A 27,359-nucleotide genomic window follows, 5' to 3' on the forward strand; every position below is an offset into this window, starting at 1 on the left:
TATTATTTTCCTGCTGAACTATATTATCACACAGGGAATAGGGTTATAACATCACATTAAACTAGCACAACAGAATAAACATAACAATTTTATTCTCCGTTGAGACTTCAATATTTCAATAATTTTAAATATGCAGCATTTTTCGTCTACTTTATATCCGCTCTACATCTGATGAAAATGCTATTTGACAACAAATAACAGAGCTACGAGAATGCTATTTTCAACTAAAATTCAACAGACAAAAATTCAATCCCAAGCTTTAGGGTGACCAACCGACTAAAATTCTATTTCAATCCGTAGCTGACAAAAATACTCTGTCAAATATTGAATTACTGACAAAGGATAATTCTATTTTAAACTTAATTCTCTCTCTTGTTGACAGAATGGCTATTACTGACCAGCCGTGGCACTCTTCACGAATCGTCATCATTGACTCCGGTTATGCGTTGTTTTGAGCAACTCAGCCATGTTAATGCCCGCGATGTTATTCACGTTGTCTGACATTGTTTTTGGTCTTCCACGTTCTCTTTTATTAGGGGTTGTACCAAAGGGCAGATCTTTTTTTAGACCGTCTCTTCTAGCCACATGTCCCAAATATCGCAATTTCCTGTCATTAATGTTGTCCAGCCGTCTTCAGCATGGTCCAATCTTCTCCAGAGCCCATTAGTTTGTACGATAGTCCAGCCAGCTTATACAAAAATAGTCTACGGTAACACCACAATTCAAAAGCAGTAACTTTCTTCTTGTTGATTTTTTTAAGACCCAACATTCTGCTTCGTATGTTGCTCTTGAGAATACCAAAGCTTGCAGCAGTTTTTTCTTTGTGCGTCGTGAATAATGGATCTGTCTTTCTTGATATTGCTTAGCGCCATCATTGCTGTCCTTGCCATTGCAATACGTCGTTCTTTGGTGTCATCTACTTTGTTTGTGAAAACTGAACCCAAGTATTTGAAATACTTTACATTTTCAACATTTTGGTTGCTCACAATTAGGTTTTCATTATTTGGTGCCTTTCTTACTTAATTACTGATCGACAAATACGTTGTTTTAGACTGGCTGTCCGACAGACAAAACTTCTCCTGGCGTTACTACGACGCATGTAGACCGTATGAATGAATTCAGGTTACACAGATTTTCTAGAATAAAAAGGGCTTCTCATTCTAAATGAAAATCTTTTTTTTTTCTTACTGAAGGACAACCAGATTGAAAACAACAACAAACGAAATAGTTGTGATGAAGGTGTTGGCGTTTTAGTTTAATAAAAATAAATGTAGAAAATGCTTTACGTTGACAGATGGGCAGGGCGAGAAAGAAACATCGATTTGAGTTTATTAGCTAATAAAATATTTGGATAATAAGTGTATTGATGAAAAATAGTTTATTCTGCTTTGTAGATGTAATTTCAAAAAATATAGCGAGGAAGAAAAGTGAAAAGAAAAAATATATCAGTAATTCCATATCAATTTTTATTTTATTTTATTCATCCCTCTCACGCGCATGCACGTCTTTCTCAGTGTATGTTCATTGAACACATTTACAAAATTATAGAACAATTTTTGGAATAGTCTATTCCATTCTATACAAAGACGATCTACGGAGACTGTCCATCAATTCTAAAAAAGCCATTGTTTGTTACCAGCGAAGAAATCAATGATAAAAACGAGTATGCGAAAATGATAAAAACGAGTATGCGAAAACATAAAATTCGATTTGACATTGATACCGGCGGTTGAAAAAAGGTGAGAATATATTCGGTGCGTTGGGCTAGGAAAACAGTACAGAGACATGCACTGTAATTAAACCGATTACAATAAAAATAAATTTATGTTAACTGAATTTTCAGGCATTTAGCCTGAAGATTTCCCTCTTAAACAAAGCAAAAACCTCTGTAGCTCACTTGCCATAAGTATATATATTTACTATTAGTAAGTTATACTACTAAGTACAACTATTGGGTAGAATATCTAAAGCACACACACACACACACACACATATATATATATATATATATATATATATATATATATATATATATATATATATATATATATATATACTAGCAGAGTTCTCAGTGTTGCCCGGGGAATCTACTTTCTTTTTTACCTCCATACATGACAATATTCACTGTTGCGTCACATGCTATGACATTATGCATAACATCAAAGCATATATATCATTGTGAACACAGACAGGAATACTAAATTATAATATATATATATATATATATATATATATATATATAAAACACCTCATTATTTTCGTTGGATAATCTTCGTAACGATATTGCACGCTACAGCTTTTGCATGAGTACCAAGCTCTTCGTAAATAAACAAATGGTGCATTATGGGAGTGGTCAAAGTTTGTATAAAACATTCTTAAATATAATTGCTGCCGACGCAGATCCTGTCGCCGGTTGGTTATAGCTACTGACTATCCGCTAGATTATTGTTGGTTCAATACCAGTCTAGCGACATTAAACAGTTGTGATGTAGCGACATAGTTTGTCTGTGGATGACACACACACATACATATATATATATAATATACAAATATATATATACAAATATAATATATATAAATATATACACACATACACACACACATATATATATAATTAACATATATACACATATATACTTATATAAACACTACATATAATATATACATACAAATAATAAATAATATATATATATATATAAATATATATATATATACTTACATATAATATATAAACATGAATATACTTATGTGTGTGACCAAAAAGCAAGGCAATATGTTGTGTACATACGGTAAAGTGCATTCTTCCGCTATGATGGTGGTTGATGATCTTAACCTTCTCGATGTGAATTGCGTCTGTGATTTGCGATTTTAAAAGTTAGGTATTTTTGATTTTACAATATGTAATAGTTAGGATATGTTTAATAGATTTTAATACATTCTTCATATGAAATCTTGAAATGTTTTTAAAGCAATTAGCACATGCCTGCATTAATGTGCACGTATCTGTGAAACATCTTATGAATTGGAGACAACGTGATCGAAATATAAAGTTGTCTCATAGATATTGATAAAGGAAGGAGAAGGGAACAAATAGCGGGAAAAAGAGAAGAGCAAAAGAAGATTAGAGGAGGGAGAATAAGAGAGAGAGAGAGAGAGAGAGAGAGAGAGGGAGAGAGAGATTAGAAAGCATAATCAATCAACCACGCCTGAGAAAAACATTCGCCAGTTTTAAAAATGATATCGATAAATTCAAACTGATTGAACGTACAATACCAATTGTTTATAGAATAAAATAACTAAAAATAAATAAAAATATCAATCAACAACAGCAACAACTACAATCATTATTGGCCTTTTGGCCAAGATCAAAGTGTAGTATCTGTTCTTCAGATGCTGCAAGCTATGACTAACTATGACTAGCAAAGACCAGATGTGGGGGCAACCCCACATGCCTGACCTTTAACCAGCTCCCATTTCCCACCTCTCGGGAGCTGGTCCCCTTTTCCCTTCCCCCTCCCTTCACTCCTCTCATTAAAAATTGGCCTTGTGCCTAATTTGCTCGGTGGGGGAGCAAATAAATACCATCTGTTCTTCAGATGCTGCACTTCAATTTCTTGTTCTGTCAGTGGAGGAGAAATCCTTCACGACTGAGACAATTTTTATTTTTGTTCCTTTTCTCCACGTTAGGAACAACAGCAACAACAATAACAAAAACGGCATAACATAAATAAAATGGCGTCCTTATTTAATTGTCGCCTCCTTTTCCTAGAAGGCAGAATCAGACACAAACTTTGTTTATAATGCGAGCATTGCACGGCTCCCACCAACACACAATTCTGAATTGGAACAAAAATAAAAATCACACTAGTCCAGAAGAACATTTCATTTTTCGTATAACGACAAAACATATACTACAGTTTGATCAATGCCCAGTTAGATAAATAATCTGATTAGAAAATATAGTATGAAAGTAATAAAGAATAAGTAATAAAGAATAAGTAATAAAGAATAAGTAATAAAGAATAAGTAATAGTGCTATAGAAGAAAATAAATTGAATTCGTTTACACAACAAAGCAAATATGTCTCTACTTATCGCGAAAAAATGTTTAAAATTTTATATTTTATTTCAATTACAAAATAGTTTTTAATTCTGTTTATATAGTGAGAAACTGTCTCTATCCAACTGTAAACTTATATAGCGCTTATCATCTATAGTTTATCAACGACATGGCGCATTTTCCCCCGATAATTATATTCGTACCTGTACCGAAGTGGCACTCACCCAAGGCGGGTTAATCTGTCTTCCCCCCGAAAGAAGAAGTTATATGGGAGATTGAAATTCAAAAGTGGTCCCCAGTCGCATGCATATCCCCGTCAAGGAAGATAACGACGTTAGGTTTTTGCAGCTCTTGCAGGGAGATGTCAACATACAGCGCTTGATATTCCCAAATTGTCACCCATTTTATTCCTCTACAAGACACAACGTTGCTTAACTTCGTTGATTTAACGAGAACCGACGTGTCAATATGGTTACACCCTATTATTACGCCGATAATTAAAGCGACGAATAGAAATAACGGACATAAAAAAACTTGATAAAATACTTAACATTTGAATATTTCGTAAATTAAATGGCGGAATCTTACGGATTCGAAAAAAAAAATGGCAATGTAAACAATGGAAAAATCCACATAGTAGAAGTTCTTTCGTTTTTTTTTTTTTTAAATTAATCCTTTGAAAGAAATATAAACTTCTAAAATTTGCATTTTCATTGAATTATCGACGAAATAATTTGAGTTAGAAATTAAAATATAAATGTAACGTTCATGAAGTGTTGATTTTCTTATCAAAATTTTCGACTAACATACGTCATTTTCAGCGTCATTTCTTGTTTATCGGATTTTCTATAGATTACTCTATCTCTACTTATTATATAAAAGTCACTTTCTATGTGTGTGTGTGTGTGTGTGTGTGTGTGTGTGTGCGAGTTCCTTTCTCATAAGTTCCGAAACAGCTGAGCCTTTCTTTTGCAAATTTCACACAAAGATAATTTATATTTCTGGCAGTGTTCTTAGATATGTTTTGCATAGAAATTCATCCATTAAATATCAAAAAAACGAAAAAAAAATATCCGAATCTTAAATATAATCTTTCTTCTCTCATCAATAAGTTTTACAGGAGAATATTTTACATTACACCGGTGTAACCTTGGCCGGTGTAATGTAAAAAAAATATCCTGTAATTTTTTTTATCTATAAGAAAAGAAAAACTATGTTTAAGATTGTCAAACGCAAATATCAGCTGACGTGATATTGTTAAGAAACAGGCGGAATTTGATGAACGACATCATTAATATTTACATTTTTTTTTTTTTTACAAATTAGTACACTGGCCAAATTATTCCTCGTAAAATATATTCAATAGAGGATTGATTCTATAATAATGCATACACAATCTGCATAAAGTAAAATATCATGTTTAAGCGTAGTGTACGACCGGGCAACGCCAGGCGTTCAGATCGTTCTTATAATAAAACTAATTTTTTATTCACTATTTACATCCACAATAAAGCGCATTGACACTTGGAACATAAAAAGTTACTATATAGAATCGTGTCTAACAGGGTATTGTGAAAAGTTGAGCAGCAAAATGATTGTTCACATTATATTTTAAATCTGTGGGGTTAGAAGATCCAGGAAAACAAAGATAATTCCAAAGTATAGGACGGAGAGATACGGACTCGTCGATATAGAATAAATTTCAACTACGTAGGTTGGTTGGTTGTTTTTGTTTTACGGCATATCAACCCTTTTCAGGTTATTTAATGCCGAATCCAAAGATTTTGAAGAAAGATTTTTTAATAGAATATATTTGTTGTTTTCAAGCCAGTTTCTATTTAACCCACAGTTGGGACCCTAACAGGTACTAACACCCCGGGTCAGAGTGGGCCTGGGAGCAATGCCAATTAAAGGGTGGCTCCACACTCCCCAAAGCCCACAAGCTGGCGCCTCACCACTGGATATAGTTTAAGGTCATATCCAGGACGCAAATACGTAGGGCGTTCCAAAAGTAATACCTTCTTTTTTTATTCTGCCCGAATGGATCAGAGGGGATTGCAAATTGCGTTTTTATGATGAATGCAGTTATACGTTCACGACCTAGAAGGCTTCATCTCTTTGTTGCAGATATTGACGGTGAAAGACTAAGAAAGGAACTTATATAATGAACGTATATCAGAAGAAGAGAATCGTCGTACTTCTAGCAAAATTACATTGAGAATAGTAGTGATTATGCAAGAAAAAATTATGGAGCACAAAACGTCATTTGTTTTAAATGGTACTAATTTCATCTTTGTAATTCTTCAACTTTTTAGTTAAAAAATAGTTCTTCTTTTAGACGACCTTCGTCTGATAAAGCGTTCTCCGGGTGTCCATACACAGCCATCGTTCATCGCCAGCAAAATTGCATTGAGAATGCAGGAGACTATGTAGAAAAAATAGATTCTAGAACAAAAAAGTTATTCGTTCTAGTGATACCACTTCCGTCCTCGTAGCTCTTCAACTTGAGGCAGGTATGAGGCATTACTTCTGGAACGACCCTCGTATAAAAGGCACGCGAAAGATTTACGAATGTCCACATTATATTAGGCATTTTGTATTAGGATAAAAATGTTTCCAGATTGATGACATCAAGATTTGCCTGCATTAAACACTCAACTACAAATAAGTATATTTAATGTAAAAAAAACAGCAAAAATACAATTATGTTATGTACTTTACTTATTGCTAAGAAGAGTCTTTAATAAATAAATAGTGTCATAAGAAAAATAAATAATGGCTTTTGTCGAAATAGATTGAAAGAATAAATGATTTCATGTAATGAAATTTGATTGTCAGATCCTTGACCTTGCCGATGAATCATACCTACACACATACATGTCCACACGAATATACGTGCGTGTCTTAAATGGTTGGTTATTTTATTGTAAATTCATATTTATTCATAGAAAACTGAATACATATAAACCATACACGTATTTTGTGACTTAAGTAGTTTCATGCATGATTATGAATTCGGCATGAAAGGTTCGAGTTCGTTTGGCGATTCGGCATCAATTCCATTAATAAAATGAATCTATATACACCAGCAAGTTTGCATTTCACGATTTCGACTGTTTTTTTAGAAGTATAACCCTATTTATAAATACATCGGTATGTTCACGTAAATCGACCCGCCTTCTCTCTCTCTCATATATATATAACTACTTAATATACTCACATAATACTAATATACGAAAGTATAAATTTATGCGTAAACTTAAAGTATTTGCTTCAAAAGTGCTCAATACGTAGATAGAGCTAGTTAGTAAGTTATAAAATATATATGGTGATTAAGCTACACTGAATATTCCGCGTTTCATCCACTCTAGGACTCTTCAGGCTTATGCGCATAAGCCTGAAGAGTCCTGTTTGTTTTTCTTGCAATATATTTTTTTATTTTGGCGGGTTAGTGTTCGAACGTTCTGTTCGATTGTTAAAGGAAATTTGCCCTAGTCGCAACGTTTTCGACTTCCAAGAGTCGTCATCAGGCAAGTGATGAATTAAAAATTGCTTTGGTGAATTTCTTGAAAAGACATTAAAAGCACGCTTAAGTGCTTCCCCCCTTTATATTGAGCCTGATTTATGTTTTTTTTTTTCATATTGATTAGTAGGGCTTCAATGATTAGGAGGCGCAAGATTAAAAATTAAATGACGGTTTAAAGCCAAACAAGCGCAAAATGTCTTTCAGTACATAAACATATTTATTAAAATTAAATGTGATATTTCGATTCATAATAGAATCCTAAAGAAAATCCATTGTGTTACGGTTTTTTTTTTTTTACTTACAATGGTGGTAGCAATGCTTGGCACGTCCCCGGCAGATGTTGGTGAAGTAAAGTTTACATGTTCGATAAAACAGAAGACGCCGGCCGAGCGTCCATGCATTAAGTAATAGACGCAGCAGAACTTATAATAAACAGTAGACTTTCTATTACTTAACACATACACGCTCGATCGGCGTCTTCCGTATTATCGGACATCTAAATCTTATACTTCATCAGCATCTGAAGGAGGACGTTCCAAGCATTGCCATCGCCATATTACGTAAAAAAAAGAACAACTGTATTTTCCTGATGAAGATTCTGTTATAAATCGAAATATCGAATTTAATTTTAATAAATAAATGTGTTTGACAGAGATTTTGAACTTGTTTGACTTTAAACCGTTACATTTTTCACACACACACACACACATATCTATATATCTATACATGTATTTAATAGTTATGTATATATAACTATTAAATATTATGGACAAATTCAGCCTGCTTATCTTTTCTTTGATTCGGTTTGTAACGTAGTTGTTACATGCCTACATTTGAGACCCACACGTTGTATGAAGACAGTCGCAAAGAAACAAAAGCAAGGGAAGAATTCACTTTTTTAAAAACTTGGAACAACATACATTTATTTACATGTACTTTAAGAATAACGCTTTGTTTCTTGTTCAAAAGTATTCTCTCATTCTAATGTGCTTAATAAGACTTTGTCGTATCGAACATGTGGTGCTTTGTTTTTGTTAGGACAGGTTTTTTCCTGGTTCTCTCGGCCTACGTGTGTAACACGTCTTTTTTCTCCTTTTCCGAATCACGTTTTTCTATTTTGCTTCTTGGCTTCTTTCTCGCCGTGACATCACCTTGTACACGTCTCAGTCATTTGTCTTAAACACATCCGATCTTTTTAGATTTCTCATTAATTTTCGAGTTTCGTGCTGAAAGTGGCCGATGTTTTGTCGTACTTGCTGTGTATTCTACTATTTGGATTTCTGTATAAAATATTGTGGGAGAAGGAGAGGAGAGAGTGAGAGGAACGTGTCTCTGTGTGCGTCTGTGTACATTTCCCGACGCAATAACTCTTAATTTTAAGTCTACACACTCGAAATTTGATATAGAGGGTACTGAGATTCGGAAAAATCTTTGTAATCCATTTTCGGCCAGGAATTTTGCTGTAAAGGGGTCAAAGTTCAACGATTTGACCTTTGAGAACTCTACCAAACTCCTCCGGCAATTTTGGGTCTAAACACTTGGAATTTTAGATATGGGTTCCTTTGACATGGATCTAACTTAATAACTTTATTTGAACCCCAAACAAATGTTAAGGGGTCATAATAGAGGTCAAAGTTTTAAAAAATTGACCGCATTTGTCTTTTTTGCTCCACATACACCTCCAAACGCCCGAGCAATACCAGGCTGAAATTTTATCTATATATATATATATATATATATATATATATATATATATATATAAGAAAAATGAATCGCCCGATCTCGATTATATATTTGTTTGTTTACATTAAAAAAAATGTAAAACAATATTTGTCTGCCTGTACAAACATTGGGAAAACTTATCAAAGCAAAAAACTGTTTTTGTTTTAGAATTATTTAAGATTATTTTCCCTCTGGTGAATGAATATTTATACAACAACAACAACAACTAAAAAAAAAACGAGAAAAAAAACTATGCCATGTTCTTGCTACATGTTTTAAGTTTACTACTTATATAATAGAAAAATCTTATTGGAAATTAAATCAAATAAAAAAAAAAAAAAAAAAAAACCAAGTAAGCATACAGATTTTTTAATTATTCGACAAGGAGGATAAATAAACTAAAAACTTAAAATACCTTATTCCGTGGAGTTGCGAAAAATGCAATTCTTCTCATCAGAGAGAAGTTTTCAAAATATACAATAAATTTTGCATTAAAAGAAACTACAAAGATGAATGGGATCATATTTGCATAAAAAAGTTAACAGTTTGTGAAAGTTTATAAAGTTTCATAATAATTATGAAAGCAGAAACAAGGAAAAAAAGTTGAGGGATAAAAGACTATAGTAAAAATCCAATGGATAAAGTAAAATCCCGGAAGAACAGGACAAATCCAAATACATTAAAGACTGGCCTCGTGTAAGACCAGTTGTTTATTGTGGCCTGATGATGTCTTTTTAAACTGAAACAGTAGATTTATTGTAACGATTTATGGCAATTTTGTTTACCTAAATTGAATAAAATAAAATAATATATAAATATATATATATATACATACACACACACACACACACACATATATATATATTAGTAATTGACAGGTTGTTTCGCTATATCTAAGTCCTTCAGTTTGGCCAGACTAGCACTCATCCCATCCAATGATCTCCTGCACTTCTCCTTGGCACCGCGATCGGCACTAGTAAAATCTTCACTAATTTATACAAACATTAACCGCCATTTTTAAAGCCCTTCATTTGTTTATTGACGAATTGACGAACAAAGAACTTTGCATTGCACTGAATATAATATTAGTGGGACTTTATATTCACACACACACACATATATATATATATATATATATATATATATATATATATATATATATATATATATACACTTTATTGAGTCGTCAGATCATGGCCACTACCATTATTTATTCTAGGGTCATTTTCTCGAAAGCTCAAACAATGATATTTTTAAAGCATTCTACTTACAGAATTAAAAAACAAGTCTTTTTTTAAAAACTAATTATTATCATGAATAATATATTTTGTTATCGAATTTATATGTTTACAGTGTGTTCGAGCATACGGGATAATCGTGTTGACACACCGGTGTAGTTAAGTTACTGAAGTTAAACGATGTCGAGATTGGCCAATAACAAATGGGCGACTATTTGAAAACGCTAGGCGCTCTAAATCATCTTCCTATGAACAAAGTCTACATGCAATTGAGGATTGCTCGTGAATTTGACATTCCTTGCAAAATTCGTCATTCAAATAATACCTCACAAGGTATTAACAGTTAGGGTAAATTAGCTGAATAGACTGATTATCTTTCTAAATGCTTTCAGCAATATTTAAAAAAATAAAACATAGGTTACCCAAAAGAATATAAGTGACCTTTACAGCTAAATATTACTAAAATATTAACACACACACACACACACACACACACACACACATTAAATATAATGGGCGGAAGTCTCTCGAAAGCTCTTTCAGCTATCATCTCATCAGGAGAAAGTCGATAGCGTAAAAATAATAATACTATGTCGAAAGTAAAGAGTTTTATGGGGACTATTGAATGTGCCAAAAATACGGGGACACTAAAATAAAGTTTATTACCGTTTAAAAAACGATTAAAATATTGGCACAAAGAGGGGGGGGGGAACAAAAACAAAACAAAAAAAAAACGGGAGAAAAGATTCAAAGATTCCCAAAGAGAAACAATGCGTTAGATGTTTCTTTCTGTCGGCACAGAGAAGGTTTCCGCACCGCAATAGAGACAGACTCAAAAATCTTTAAATGGTTTTTGGAGTCCGGTCTATGTAGCACCTCGAACCATTCAATTTTATATCTATCTGCACAGCATGGGTTGTCAACCAAATGCTGGCCAATAGCAGAGTCCAAGGCTACAGAAGGAGGGAGACTCCCTTGTCTTCGATGGAACATACTGGTTTATACGAATCAAAAGATGCAATATATATATATATATATATATATATATGAGTAAAAATAAGATAAAAATACAAGGGATGATTGACGTTATGATTATTTGAAAAGAAAACCGAGAATGTATAAAATAATGTTAATCAACGTTTCGTCCCTATTTCATCATCAGGATTTTCGAAGTCAAAATGTGGAAGAAATGATCGCATGTGATTTATGATCATTGTCATTAACATTTTTACATCGAAAATCCTGATGATGTCCCCTGAAATAGGGACGAAACGTTGATTAACATTTTTTTATAAATTCTCGGTTTTCCTTTTCAAATAATCATATATATATATATATATATATATACACACACACACAAAGCCACACGGCGTTATCCGAACGTAAAATGTAAATATTATATTTTCATTCATGCAAATTTCTTATTATAAAACCGATTATCTATTGATTATTATCCAATATATAGTAATGATTTAAAAAGTTATAAAAATAAAAATCAGGACTTGGTACAATCCTCTAGAATCGAAACCAGAACAATCAGCCCTCCAATCCTAGATGTTATTTATCTCTCCAGCGTCGTTACTATCTGAGTTGCCGACAAATGGTTACGAAAGGTTAAAAATGAAGCGACTTTCAGCTGATTGTTTTATTTTGCGCATGTGCAAAAGTAACAGCAGGATTAAAGTTTCACTCGACTTAACCTGCCAAGGTCTACGGTTTGCAATTTTTACCCCTAATCAAAAATTTTGCCGGCTAAAAACCCGAATCGAAAATCAAGTCCAAATGCTTATATATCGAATTTCAACTCTAGATTAAATATCCGAAGAGGAGTTTGGTAGATACTTTTCGCACACACGCCAAAAAAGTCACACACACACACATTTCCGTGTGCAAGACCGTTTTCATCTTAAATTCTAAACAATTATGCAAAATGTGGAAACCATGCATAAATAGAATTCGACGTAATACTAAACTGAAACCAGTCATTTAATAAGACACCATGAGAAATGAATAAGTAATTAATGGAAGCTCGTTTTTCAAAGGAATATGCAAATTAGTTAACTTTCATGTAGTCGCTCACATACCCTTAGTATATTAAGTTCGTTTCAATAATTTTTAAATAGAAAAAGTAAGCTTTTAATATCAATTTTAAAGGGAGAAGAAACTCAATTTCACACACACATTATATATATATATATATATATATATATATATATATATATATATATATATAATATAAAGCTGAATGTATGTGTGTGTGTCTGGTCACGAATAGGTTCCTATATGGTTGACTATTTTAAAAAAAACTGATTGCATATAATTATAGAAGACGTATCGAGGCACGAGAATGGGTATGTTTGATCTGGCAGAACAGTGGTTCATTAAAATTGTGGGGTCTGCGTTCGCGCCTGGTCCACAAAGTATGGAAATAAAAAAATTAAAAATTAAAAAAAAAAGTTTACAAGTGTTTTTGATATAGATGTACATACGAATACTTTGATAAGTATGTTTTAACTATAATAGGGTCTGGCCTCCATAGAATGGAAATAGGCACACACTTTAATAAAGAATTTTCATATCTATCTACGTAATTATACTTTGATATTTATGTTTCAGTTTGAAGAAATATGGTATAAAATTATGGGGTGTTCGTTCGTGCCTGACCTCCACAGAATGGAAATATGTCATAAAGTTTAACAAGGCTTTTTTTTTAATATAGATTCACAGAATATTGTGATAAGTGTTTCAGTGTGAACAGCTATGTTATAATAAATTATGGGGTTTATCTATTTTATTTTTACTTTCATCATATTTTGCTTTGGTTTTGATACGCCCAAATTCGAAGCTATCTCTTTACAACCCTTTCCTTTTCATAACCTATCATACTTTCATGAATCAGAGTCCATTTTCTGTAGGCTGTTTGTGAACCTAGTCAACGACGGGCACTTTTGCTAGTATATATATATATATATATATATATATATATATATATATATATATATATATATATATATATATATTCCTGTGTGTGTGTTTGTGTGGGCATGAGGAAGAATTGGATAGAGTTGAAACAGGGTGACAGACAGGTATGAACATATTTACTTAGTTATGTCTTAATTATTTAACAGTTTATATCAAAACGTGATAAACGCCATTTTCAAAAGTACGAAAATATCGCTGGAAAAAGTGTTGCATTTTAACACTAAAGCACAGCCGAAAATCATGTTTCACATTATTTAGTTTTCGCTTTCTAGTCGAAGTCTACATTTCATCTATTTATCATTTCATGATTTCAGTTCTAAATTTAAACGAATTTTAGTTATCGCGTTTCGCTTATAGACTCTTCAATGACACAAATACATGGAATATGAATAGCACAAAAAACTAAAGCAGGAAAAAATATAACTTAATCGCAGGAATAAGTTATATTTTAGCATCTACTTTGTGTTATTGAAGCATATAGAAACACATCTTACAGAAAAACAAAAACGTTAGTTAACTAACATTTACATTATCGTGTCAGTTTAGTACATTTGAAATGACATTTTTTTCTATAAGCACCTTGCTTTAGCTTCTTTTTGTTTCTATTTTATTCTTCCGTTTTCTAATTATATATGTGATATATATCAAATGAAAGATGAGGAATAAAAGTGAGAGCGTTATTACATCATTAGAACAATAAGATAATGTAAACGGGGAAATTTAGAATTTAGGCCATGGCATTTCGAAGCTAAGTGTTCATCATAAAAAGGAGAGAAGGACAGGAAATTATTTAATAACATAAGTGCATATAATATATATTAGGGGGACGCCCGGCTTTGTCCGGGCGTAAAATATACTTAAATATGATAGTTTAATATATCCAGATTTCGTATATATTATTATAGAGTCATGATTTCAAAAGTTAAAAAAAAACAAAACAAAACAAAAAAAAAAAAACGAAAATATTTAGGTGCCATCGGCTAGAATCGAAACCAAAACTGTAGCATGCAAAGTTTCTCACGTTACCACTAGCAACGTGACACGCATATAAACCGATTAAAAATTAAAAATAAACTAAGATGAATGTAAGAAATGTTTAACAACTTTTTCAATTTTGACCCATTTTGGACCCCTTAAAAATAAATTTAACCGCCTAAAGACCCATAAAAGAACAGCCCGTAAAAAATCCAATCATTTGAGGCCATTAGCGCAACTTTTTGTTTCGGAGGAGAGAGTTTGAAAATATGGAGACAGATAGACAGACATACCTACAGACATATAGCCGTTATATATATATATATATATATATATATATATATATATATATATGTGTGTGTGTGTGTATGAATAAAAATCAATACGAAAAATATATAAATGTTTATATCTTTTCTGTATTTATTTCCTATGTGTTGACATGTAGGAATACAAAATTTAAAAAAAAATGTTTCTTTCAAAAGCACATAATTTCGACTGATCCTTCGATCTTCCTCAGTCGAAAATTATGTGCTTTTGAAGGAAACAATCTTGTTTTTTTTTTCAAAAGACTTTTTGTATTCCTACACGTCAACACATAGGAAATAAATACAGAAAAGATACAAACATTTATATATTTTTCGTATTGATTTTTTATTCATACATATTTAAGCATGAAAAGGAATACACGTGGATAAAACATGCAATTCGGACTATATATATATATATATATATATATATATATATATATATATATATATATATATATATATATATATTTCAATTTGAGATTTTTTCCGTTCCTGTGTTTTTCTTTTTTTCGTCCCCTCCCCGATCCTAAAATAATCACGTCTACTACTTATTACTCTTACTCTTATTTTGTATTCTGAGAAAGTCTTTCAATAAATAAAGATGGAATATTAGTTCTAAATATGAGTCAGCTTTGAATTTGAGTTTATTCTACAATTGTTCACCGTTCCGACCTAATCTCACAATCTCGACGGTGCAAACACTTGTGTCCACAAAAAAAAAAAGAAGAAAAATGCTATGCATGGAATATTGTCGAAAATATTTTCCAGTGTTTACATAAGTCGCCGTGTAATGACAGCTGACACAACACAAGAGAGAACATGGTTTAATAATGTAAATAAACAAATATATATTGTCGACACATAAAAGATTTGAATTAGACGTTCAACCGTAGATTTGTGGGTCGAGTTTTAAAATCGACACAAACTAAAAGCGGCCGACTTTGTAGGAACAAGTTCAAATACTTTAAAAATTCCATTTTACAACTTGTGAATTAAAACAAAATTATTTACAAAGGGGTCAGCACATTAAGGCACTGGGGCAATAGAGGACAAAGGTTTATGTGTGTACGGTAATCATTGGGACGGTAGTGCAGTAATTGTTTCTGGGGAAAATTCGGTATAATTAGATTATTTATAAAGATGGTTCAATAAAAACTTATTAACGCTGGACTTGGAAAAAATATTGTAGTCAGCTGGAAAGCAGACTAGCGAAACAGAGTTTCACAGGCGCGCAGTTCTACGAAAGGAGATTTTTTCCTGGCATCCCCGTTTAGATGTAGGCACCGACAATGAGTGTGGGAAATTATTGATAGTGATTTTAGCTAGACGCGTGTTTTTCTGTGAAATATTGGCGAGGGGGTATCATAGATTAGAGCTCAGTCAAGGTTTCCATGAAAATAACAATAGAGCAGAAACATGATATGTATTTCCAAAATAATTAAATGCTTCTTCATAGGCAGTTATAGACAAATATATAAATATAGTAGTCAAGGCGTCCGATTACCTCATTTTTAAATTATTTTATTTTTTAAAGTTTTCTTTTCTTTTTTCAGAATTTTTATTCTCTCGCTTCTCCATTTTCTCCGGGTATTTTTCAGGTATAAGATTAAACAAAAATAACAGAAATCGCACAGGGGTAGATTTTCATTTTCAAATTTCCTCTCTTAATTTATATATAATATTATAGGAAAATGTAATCATATATAATATTATAGGAAAATGTAATCATAATATTATAGGAAAATGTAATCATATAATATTATAGGAAAATGTAATCATATAATATTATAGGAAAATGTAATCATTGTGTTCGTTCGATTGTTCGAATGAAAGAAACGCGTGAGTTTGCAAAGCTGAATGAAGCCTTTTTTTTAATATAAAGACAAAATCCCAAATTGGCCTTACTCTCCCCTATTTTAACTCATCTTCCTTGTTTTCCAGCTATATTAGTTCTATTGCACTTTCCCTTTCAAGTAGATAGAGAAAATGAGAAGAGGGGAGAATATATAATAAAAGTGAGAAAGCTTAAACAATATTATATATATATATATATATATATATATATATATATACATACATACATACCAGCAATTCAGTCTGGCCCTATGTACTGTTCATAACTTTTTGTGCATTATATATATATATATATATATATATATATATTAAAACGTTTGGCTCATGTCCAGTTAACCTACATCTAAAATTAGACACAACATTGGTGGAGGTGTTTGGTAAAGTCTGCTAAAGTCAACCCTTTCAACTTTGACCCCTTGTCAACCACATTTTCGCCCAAAAATTGATTAAAAAGTTTGTAGCATGTCTGAATAACCTTTATGTAAAATTTCAAATGTTTTAACCCAAAATTAGCCGAATAATTTGCTAAAGACTTCAAAAGGTCAAATCTTTTGAACTTTGACCCCTTGGCAGCCAGGTATTCGGCGAAAAAACTGATTAAAATCTTGCCCTATGCCTGAATACACTTTATGTAAGATTTCAAATGTTTAGACCAAAAACTGGCTGGGTAATTTGGTAGAGACCGCAGGAGTCAATCTTTTAAAAACTTTGACCCCTTAATATTTATTTTTGACTGAAATCAAATTAAAATGTTTGACCTATGTCCAAGTAATCTATATCTAAAATTTCAAGCTTTTAGACCCAAAATTTGTGGAAGAGTTTGGTAGAGTTTTCAAATTATACAATCGTTTAACTTTGCCCCCTCGACAGCCAAATTCTGGCCGAAAAGCGATTAAAAAGATTTTCCCATATCTCAATACCTTTATGTCAAATCTCGAGTCTGTAGACTTAAAATTGACAGAGTTGTTTGGTAGGGAAATGTAGACACATTCACACAGACGGACAATTTCACTTCATATATAGATGTTGTTGTGGTTTCGTATATTTTATCCAATCAAGTGTTTATGCTATAGTGCTCAATAACAAGTAGAGCTTTATTATTGTCTAATCTACATTATTTATGCACACAATATTGGATACATATGTGCATACATGTTTCAGCTGGTATTTCTGTCGAAATCCAACTTCATCAGCTCTACTAGTTACAAATACGAATTCAAAGACGGTTGCCATTCGTGATCTGATGAAGTTGAATTTTTAAAAATAATTACTAATATGTATGCACGTATGTAGCTATTTTTTTTGCATAAATAAAGAAAATTATACAATATATATATATATTCTGAAAATGATGACAAGATGTTTTATTAATTACATATTTCGGTATATTAGGAAATTTCGTCAGATCTACAAAAAGTCGAGATAATTCTAAGTTTTAGCATGTTTAGGTTTTTTTGCAAAATAATTTATACGGGAGAATGCATAGCAAATGAAATTGACAAGGTAATGAAAACGGCGGATCGAATGAAGAAAGATAACAAAGGAAAAAGAGAGAAGAGAGAAATGGATTTCTGCAATAATTTCACACTTCATTTGCAAAAGCCGGTTTTACTTAAGAGTCTAAAATTTTCGTATTTCTCCATCTGTTTTGGTATTAATGAATTGTGACGATGTTTAGAGACATATCGAGTCTATACGTTAAAAACGATAACTAGAATAAGGAGTATCTGGATAAGGAAAATCAAATACAATAATGGAATAATAAAGAAACATTTTTATATAAAAATTTTATCTCTACATATAATACATGTACATCAATCTATCTATATAATTATAAAACTTAAATGACCTTGTAACCGCTGCTGTAACCACACATCCGGTTTGGGCAACTGGAGTTTTCCCGGCAAACCCGTTGTTACTTTTTTACTCATATCATGTTTAATGTTTGTGCAAAATTTTTAAAAAAATCCAAGGCGTCCACCCTCTTTTTGTCGGGGGGGGGGGACGAAAAAAAAAAAACGATTTGATTTGGAAATCTTAAGTAGGACGACCCTCGGTTTGTTTGCGGTATTTTATTAGAGGAACACTAACAATAATTAGCCCTAAACCAATCAAAGCTACAGTAACAAGAATGACCATATACCCCCCGACACTCTCCATTTTTTGAGTGGCCTTGTGCCTAATTTTTTTGTGTAATTCTACAGAATAATAATAAAAAATATATAAATCAAATACAATAAACATTGCTAAAAATGTGCTCAGTTTATCTGACAAGTTTATGGGTTATGGAATTTTTCAGCAGTGATTAATATTAAAATTATATATATATATATATATATATATATATATATATATATATATATGTTTAAAGAAAAAATAGAAAAAACCGAATGAAATTATTAAAAAATCAACGTTTCGTCCTTGTTTCAGAGGACATCTTCAGGATAATTGAAATAAAAATGTGATAAAAGAAAAAGTCATAGATCGTGCGATCTATGACTTTTTCTTTTATCACATTTTTATTTCAATTATCCTGAAGATGTCCTCTGAAACAAGGACGAAACGTTGATTTTTTAATAATTTCATTCGGTTTTTTCTATTTTTTCTTTAAACATAACGTCAACCACTGCTGGTATATTTTTTCATTCCTTATATATATATATATATATATATATATATATATATATATATATATATATATATTTGGATTTTACCGTCACTGGATTTTTTATCTTCCACCAGACTATCCATTATCCTTATACATATATATATATATATATATATATATATATATATATATATATACACACATATATATATATTAAAATGATTTTTTATTCTTTAAATCTGTTTCTTTTTATCAGAAACTACTCGTACGATTTAGCCGATGTGGTTCAAATTTTGCATTGACCTTTGTTATGGTCTGATGCATCAAACTAAGTATTATGGTATCCGTTCGCTGCACAGATTAGTTAGGAATTAATAGAAATTAGTCACCACAATACCACATTTACTCTAGAAGTTTGTTATAAAACACTTATTCCAAGTCAACGGGCAATAACTGTTGTCTATTTTTAACGAACAAAAACGTCTCATATATATATATATATATATATATATATATATATATATATATATATATATATATCACACTTGACTCGCTGTCTTTAGGTTTTGGTTTCGATCTCAGCTCAAGTATATTTGTTTTTTTACTTACAAGGAGTGAACTATTTAGAAAAACAATCACACGCACATGTCCCAGTTTCTGTATGAATTAAAATATAATATGCTTATTTTACGACCGGGCAACGCCTGCCCCCCCATACGCACAAGGGAAAAACCAGTAATATTTAAATGTTTGTCTACGTTTCGTCTTTATTTCAAGATTTCCTCGAATGATTGATTTGAAGAATTAAAATCAATCTTAAAAAAAAAAAATTAAAAAAAAAAGCCTGAAGAAACAGTCATTTCATTTGATAGGCATATACAGTTTGAATTCGAAAAACGGGCAGATACATCATATGAAATTTTAACTGCTATATGTCTTTATAAAAATAAAAGATACATTGCAATCACCCCTTGCCATAAACGCTATGCATAGTTTGAATGCTGACGGCTATTTTTCCTTCGGAAAAAAAAGAAAAAGAAAAGAAAAAGAAAGAAAAACATCATTTTACGTTACAAACACAAATATATTTTAAAATATTGTAATTGTACTTTTTTATCAAATATTGTATTTTATTTCTTAAAATTAATCATCTCAAGGGAGTCTTTAACTAAAGACGAAGCGTTGATGAACATTTACATAATGTTGGTGTGTGCCTTTTTCAATTTTCACTCACGTTAAAATATTAGTTCCATCGTGTGTGTGTGTGTGTGTGTGTGTGGATATATATTCGTGCGTTAGAAAAAAAGTTAGCCTAATTCTATAAGAGGAGACTTATCTGGACAATATAAAGCTCAACAAGTTTCGTTGGAGCTTGTATAGGAGAACAACAGGAATGGGAAATGAAGTCACAAAAACTATATATTGGTAAATATAGATTGGTTCATTTATTCAATTAGGGAATACAAACAATTAGTTGGGAAATAGAAGTTACTCTTTGCGCCAAGACATTTTGAAGCCTAATGCTTCTCATCAGAAGAGAAGATGCTAGGTAACATAGTCGGGGTGCGGCGTCTAGCGTGGAATTCATTAGGAACGAATTTTTCACATAAATTTTTACCCACACCACGTGTTTAATTGTATTACGACACTTCAGTGTTGATAGACGAAAAACTGATTCAAACTGAGATTTGAAACCCGATCGCTTTCTTAGCAATGGAAGCCTCTTACCCTATGCTACACTCAACGAAGGAATGGAAATTTTCTAATGCTTTATTTTTGTATTTTATATACGTATCAGCAGGGCTACCCGGTGTTGTCCTGAACAAAATTGCAATCTATTTCTATTAAAAATCTACTTATTTGCCTCTATCTTTCTGTCCCCAACTCCCTTTGTCTCATCTGCCCAGCCCATCCCTCTCTCACTGGGCACACACCCACAGACACACACTCACACACACAATTTTTCTTTATTATTAGTGAATTCTTTGAGCAATCAGTCGGAATTTGACTTCCATATCCATAATAACAATAATAATAATACTGAAACGCCGCTTCTTCCTAAAAAAAACATGTACTAGTTCACTCGTATAAAATAAAACATTTTTTTTTTAATTTAAAGATATTGATTCCGGGCGACGCTGCTCAAAAACATAACTTGTTGCGTGTTTGTTTTGTAGTTTTAGACATTTAATTGAAAATACACACACATACAGAGACAACTGCCGTTTATATAATAAATCACTATGTAATAATGCATATACTCTCCGCCACTATTTTTATTAAAAATTATGTGATCAGAAGAGTTGAAATTTGAAAACAATATAAAGGATGAAATCGGATCAAACACCAAACAGAAAAAATACAAAATAATTTTGTTTTTTTTTCGTTGTTTAAAAAATGCTATTATTGTCGAAAATCGGAGGATTTGCCGATGTCGAGAACATATTCACAAAATAGAATGATGAAACACAGTGTTTTTGTTTTTTTATTAATAAGGTTCTTATAAATCTTACTTCATTGATAACAGATCTGATCAGGTCACAGCAGTTTCACGATAGTTCGATCGTTAGACGTATACACTTTCCGAATCTCACTACTTTAGAAAGGTCAATAGTATTCACTCTTAAAGTGTCCAGCTGTGGAACCACGCCCTGTTCTAACGATTAACAGCGAGGATTAGGACATTCCCTTCATTTCACACACACAGACACACACATTATATATATAGCTATGTATACTGGATATTTTCAATACTCATAATATTGGATTATATTAACGGAAAAACGTAAGTAAAGCCAGCATATATATATATATATATATATATATATATATATATATATGTGTGTGTGTGTGTGTGTACAACTTAATACATATGTATAAATAGATAAACCGATCGATAAACATGTACATATACACACGCATATACACACACATATACGTGTGTGTATACGTATATACACAGAATCATACACACATAAGTAAACACGCCTATGTATATAAGTTATAAAAAATATCTATGGCAGTTAAGCTACACAGAATATTCCGCGTTTCATTCTAGCGAGAATTCGTCAGGCTTATGTCTATTTATTCCGCGTTTCATTCTTGGGAGAATTCGTCAGGCATAAGCCTGACGAATTCTCACGAGAATGAAACGAGGACTATTCTGTATAGCTTAATTGCCATACATATTTTCATAACTTAATACAGAGCTCTATTTATATATTGAGCACTGTTGTAGTAAATACTGAAAATTTACGCATAAAATTATATTTTCATATATTAATTTATGTCATAATATGTAGGCATATAAAAAATAAAAACATTTAAAATATACACATGCATATATATATATATATATATATATATATATATATATATATATGCACACTATATAAAGATGCATACATACATATCTATACACCGATGTATATAAATATAACTTTATGTATATACAGATACGTTAAAGTACTTCTTTATTCTGAGACCGAGTTATGCTTAAGAAAATTTGTTAACGCTTTTTCTGTCTATTACTCTCGGCCTCTCTTTGTGTGCCTTTTTAGCAACCACCTTCTACGCTTGTACAATGTCTGCCACCTTCACTTCAATCTTTTCTATAAATAGGAAATTCAAATAAACTAACTCCTACATAGAAGAGTGGAATAGTCCATCATTAACAGCTAGCAGGGATACTCTGCGTTGCCCGAGGCCAGAGTGCAATATTTCTATTAAAACTTCTATCTTTATAATTCTTTCTATCTTGGCCCCTCTTTTCAACCGCCTTTTTTCATTCGGCCATTCTTTTCTACTTAGAAATACACTCAGGCGACTAGTTTTTATATAATAGATTCCTCGTTAAATTAAGTGACATTTTTTTATCCAAATGACTATATAATAACACTAAAAAACCCACCCCTGATGAAATCCTGACCCAGTTGTCTCTCAGAAAATAAATATTTAAATATTATTCATCCAGAGAAACGTAGATCAAGAGTATACCAACTTTGTGGGTGTTTGTTTCGTAGTTTTTGACTTTTAGCTGTACATCAAAACACTCAGGCATGCATACAGGCCGCTGCCTTTTAATAGTGGATGAAGAATTTAAGAACGAATATTAAGAAGTCTATGCCCCCCCCCCCTCGCCAAACTTTCACAAGAAACACTCGTCTAGTTGAAAACACTATCAATAATTCCCCCACTCTTTATCTGTGCCTAAACCTAAACGTAGATTCCACGAACAAAGCTTCTTTCTTAGAACTGCACGCCTGTGGAATTGTCTTCCGTTTTCCTGTTTTCCGGCTGACTACAATATGGTTATCTTCAAGTCTAACGTAAATAAGTTCTTGATGAGCCGTTCCATATAAGTTATCAAATTTACCGAATTTTCATTACTAATTATAACTATATTGTCAAATTTCTACTGTAAACTCTTTAACCCTTATCCTTGAGTGGCCTCTTGGCCTCGATAATGTGGTGATGCCTGTGTAAAAAAAAAAGAAAAAAAAAAAGACGATTTAACTCAAAGCAGGATATAAGGAAATAAAAGGAATGGGCAACATAGCCTGCAAGAGTACTAAATGTGGAATCTTTCCTTCCAATTCACTTGATATGAGTATACTTTTATAATGCTATAGAGCTATATTCATGTATTAAGCACTGTTGAAGTAAATACTTAAAAGATTTTACATGAGATATATCATTTATAGGTATACATAAATAAAATAAGGGTGTGCATATTTACATGTCTAAAATGTATGTATAAATGCATGTATATGTGTGAACACACACACACACATATATTCCTTTTTTTTTTTTTCATTTTTCTTAAACTTTTTCTTCTAGGGGATGGGACAACCAACCAGATGTCTGACATTTATCCCTATTTTAGTGAGTCCAACCAAGAGATCTTTTCAGGATTCTAGCCGTCCCTTTCAGTGCAATCGTTTGTATTTCACTTGCACTTGGTTCACCGGGTATGCTTGCTATGTATATATATGTGTGTGTGCGCGTGTGTGTGAATATATGTCTATGTATGCATATTTATATATGTCTAGATTTGTACGCGTGTGCTTCTGCACATTTGCCTGTATTCTTTTCTGTATTCTTCTGCGTGTGTGTGTGCATGTGTGTATAACTGTTTGTATGTATATTTAATACAGACATGCTTCTCAGTACGATGCAATGATAAATTCACGAATACTCGGAAATTAAACCTTCGCCAAGTAAAATCCGAACATAAAGCTTTCGTAAGGAAGTATTAAATAAATAATGCTATTAGGCACGCGCGAGCGCACACATAAATGCATTATATGTATCTACATATAACTGGCAATTAAGCTACACAAAATTCTCCGCGTTTATCTTCGTGAAGATTTATTTGGCTGCCTGACGAATCCTCACGAGTATAAAACTTAACACACACACGCACTAATATGTACATATATATATATATATATATACACACACACACATACATACATATATATATATACACACACATACATATATATATACATATACACATACATATATACATATATATACACATACATATATACATATATATACACATACATATATACATACATATATACATACATGCATATACACACACATATATATACATACATATATATACACATATATTCGGAACTGAAAATGATAATGACAAAATCTTGAAATGTCGAGACGAGTATTCTAAACAGTATATGTGTATGTATATATATATATATATATATATATTCATACAATGCATATAAATATTTGAACACACACACACACACACACACATATATATATATATATATATATATATATATATATATAACGTGTGTGTATAGATCTTATGTTGTTTAATACTTTCCCAACAGACCTTGGTCGATATTTGGAAGGCCTTGGAAAACATTGCACACCCGCAAGTAAAGTGCGCGCTTTCCTTTCTAAAAGGGGTGCGCATAGGATTTCCCCATCATGAAATCAATTTGATTCTTTTGTCTTCATTTCGACATTTGAAGACGGACAGAGGACAGATTCGATTGTCGTCGTATTATCATAATTCAAGGCCTCAGCATCTATCTATGTATGTGCGTAAGCAGGGTGTAATTATCGTAAAAGAAAAAAATGAATCAGTTGCTTAAATGTAATTGTAAATAAATAGATCTATATTCATACACAATAATTAATAATGTTAGCATTAATTCTACTTTGGTGTTTTTCAATGTTAATCCCCGTTTTGTTTTCATTTACGTTATTTTACAACACACACACACACACACACACAATGGTCTTACGTACATGAAAAAATCCGGAATCTTAAATGATCTCCAGAATTTAAAAAATTATAGGAGTAACAAGAGTCATGTAAACAAACTTAAAAAGCAACCTGCAAATATCCCCATTAAACTAAGTGCAAGAGGGATATAAACAGTTAAAGTAATGGTTAAAATCTTTAAAATGTTTCTCGGTTGGAATGCATCAGGTAGCGGATGATTATCTGGTAACCTCACGTAGGACAAAAAAAAAAAAAATAGAAATATATATTTATGTGTGTGCACCATAAAAATATGTACATGCCTCAAACATTTAATATACAAACCCCGACATGGAAAGAAACTGATCTCTATCATTCCATTAATTATAGGAGCTATCAACCTCAGGAAAAGTATTAATAAAACTACTTGGCGCATATATCCGGTGAACCAAGTGCAAGAGAAATACAAAGAATTGAACAAAGGAACAGTTAAAATCTTAAAGAGACTTCTCGGTTAGAGCAACTGAAATAGTGGATAAATGCCCCCATCCCCAGCAAAAAATAAAAAATAAAAAATGAAATTAAAACACACACACACACATACACATATACATATATATATATACGTGTGTATAAAAAAATATATATATGTGTGTGTGTTTTATTTTTTTATTACCGTTTTATGTGTTTAGTTACACATGTTTCGGTTACCGAATCGTATTAACGATCCAGTAACTTTATCAGACTTTATAGAAAATAAAGTCTGACGAAGTTACTGGATCATTAATACGATTCGGTAGCCGAAACATGTGTAACTAAACACATAAAACGGTAATAAAAAAATAAAACATTTTTTCTGCAAGAGTATTGAGCACTTTCCTCAGATTTTTACTAATTACCATTTTTGCTAAATATATATATTTATTTACTGTGTAAACAAAAACAAGACTTCAAAACAAGGTGTTGGTGGCAACAAAAAGTGTATTTCAATTTACGTTACAATTGTTTCCATGTCCAGTTCGACAATTTCAAACATTATGTCGTTTGAAAATTTTCAAAACAAGTATTTCTTCAGACTTTATGAATAAGCACACTTTTAGCAATGGAGTATTTTTTGAAGAGAAGGATAGAAAGGCATGCGAGAAACATCTACCTTTGTTGTGGCCTAAAACTCATTGATATATGAAAATTTACTGAATTTCACGAACTCAGTATAATTGCATATAAGTCTATATATATATATATATATATATATATATATGCGTGTGTGTGTGTGCGCAAAGAGAACATTTCTTTCATTGTTAATATAGTACGTTTTACACATGTTTCGTTGAATGGTGGCAATTCGCCAAACAACTAATCAACGAAAAATATGTTTCTCTAAAAAAATAAACAAATAAATAAATAAAAAAATAATAAAAAAAGAGATTTGTGTTCTTTTTAATACATCCACATCCACACAAAATCTCTAACGGTGTTTTTATCCGAGAAACATATCTATCTTTGAATTGTCTTTGGTAAATTTCCATCAGTAAACGAAACACGTGTGTACTTGTGGTGTGTGTGTGTGTGTGTGTGTGAGTTGACAGGGTAGTTAGTCAATACATATTTATCATATGAAGCTACGACATTTATAAGACAGTGCCCAGTAACAAGCGGAGGTATATTATAGTATGCATTTTATTACATTAATTTATACAAACATTTTTTTGCTACATATGTCAATAGATATCATAGTAGTTACGGCCTTATTCAGTTTAGATTCATATATATATATATATATATATATATATATTATATATATATATATTATATATATATATATATTATATATATACGC

The sequence above is a fragment of the Euprymna scolopes genome, chromosome 18 (assembly GCF_053919585.1).
Source record: "Euprymna scolopes isolate OS-2025 chromosome 18, ASM5391958v1, whole genome shotgun sequence".
NCBI classification, from domain to species: Eukaryota; Metazoa; Mollusca; class Cephalopoda; order Sepiida; family Sepiolidae; genus Euprymna; species Euprymna scolopes.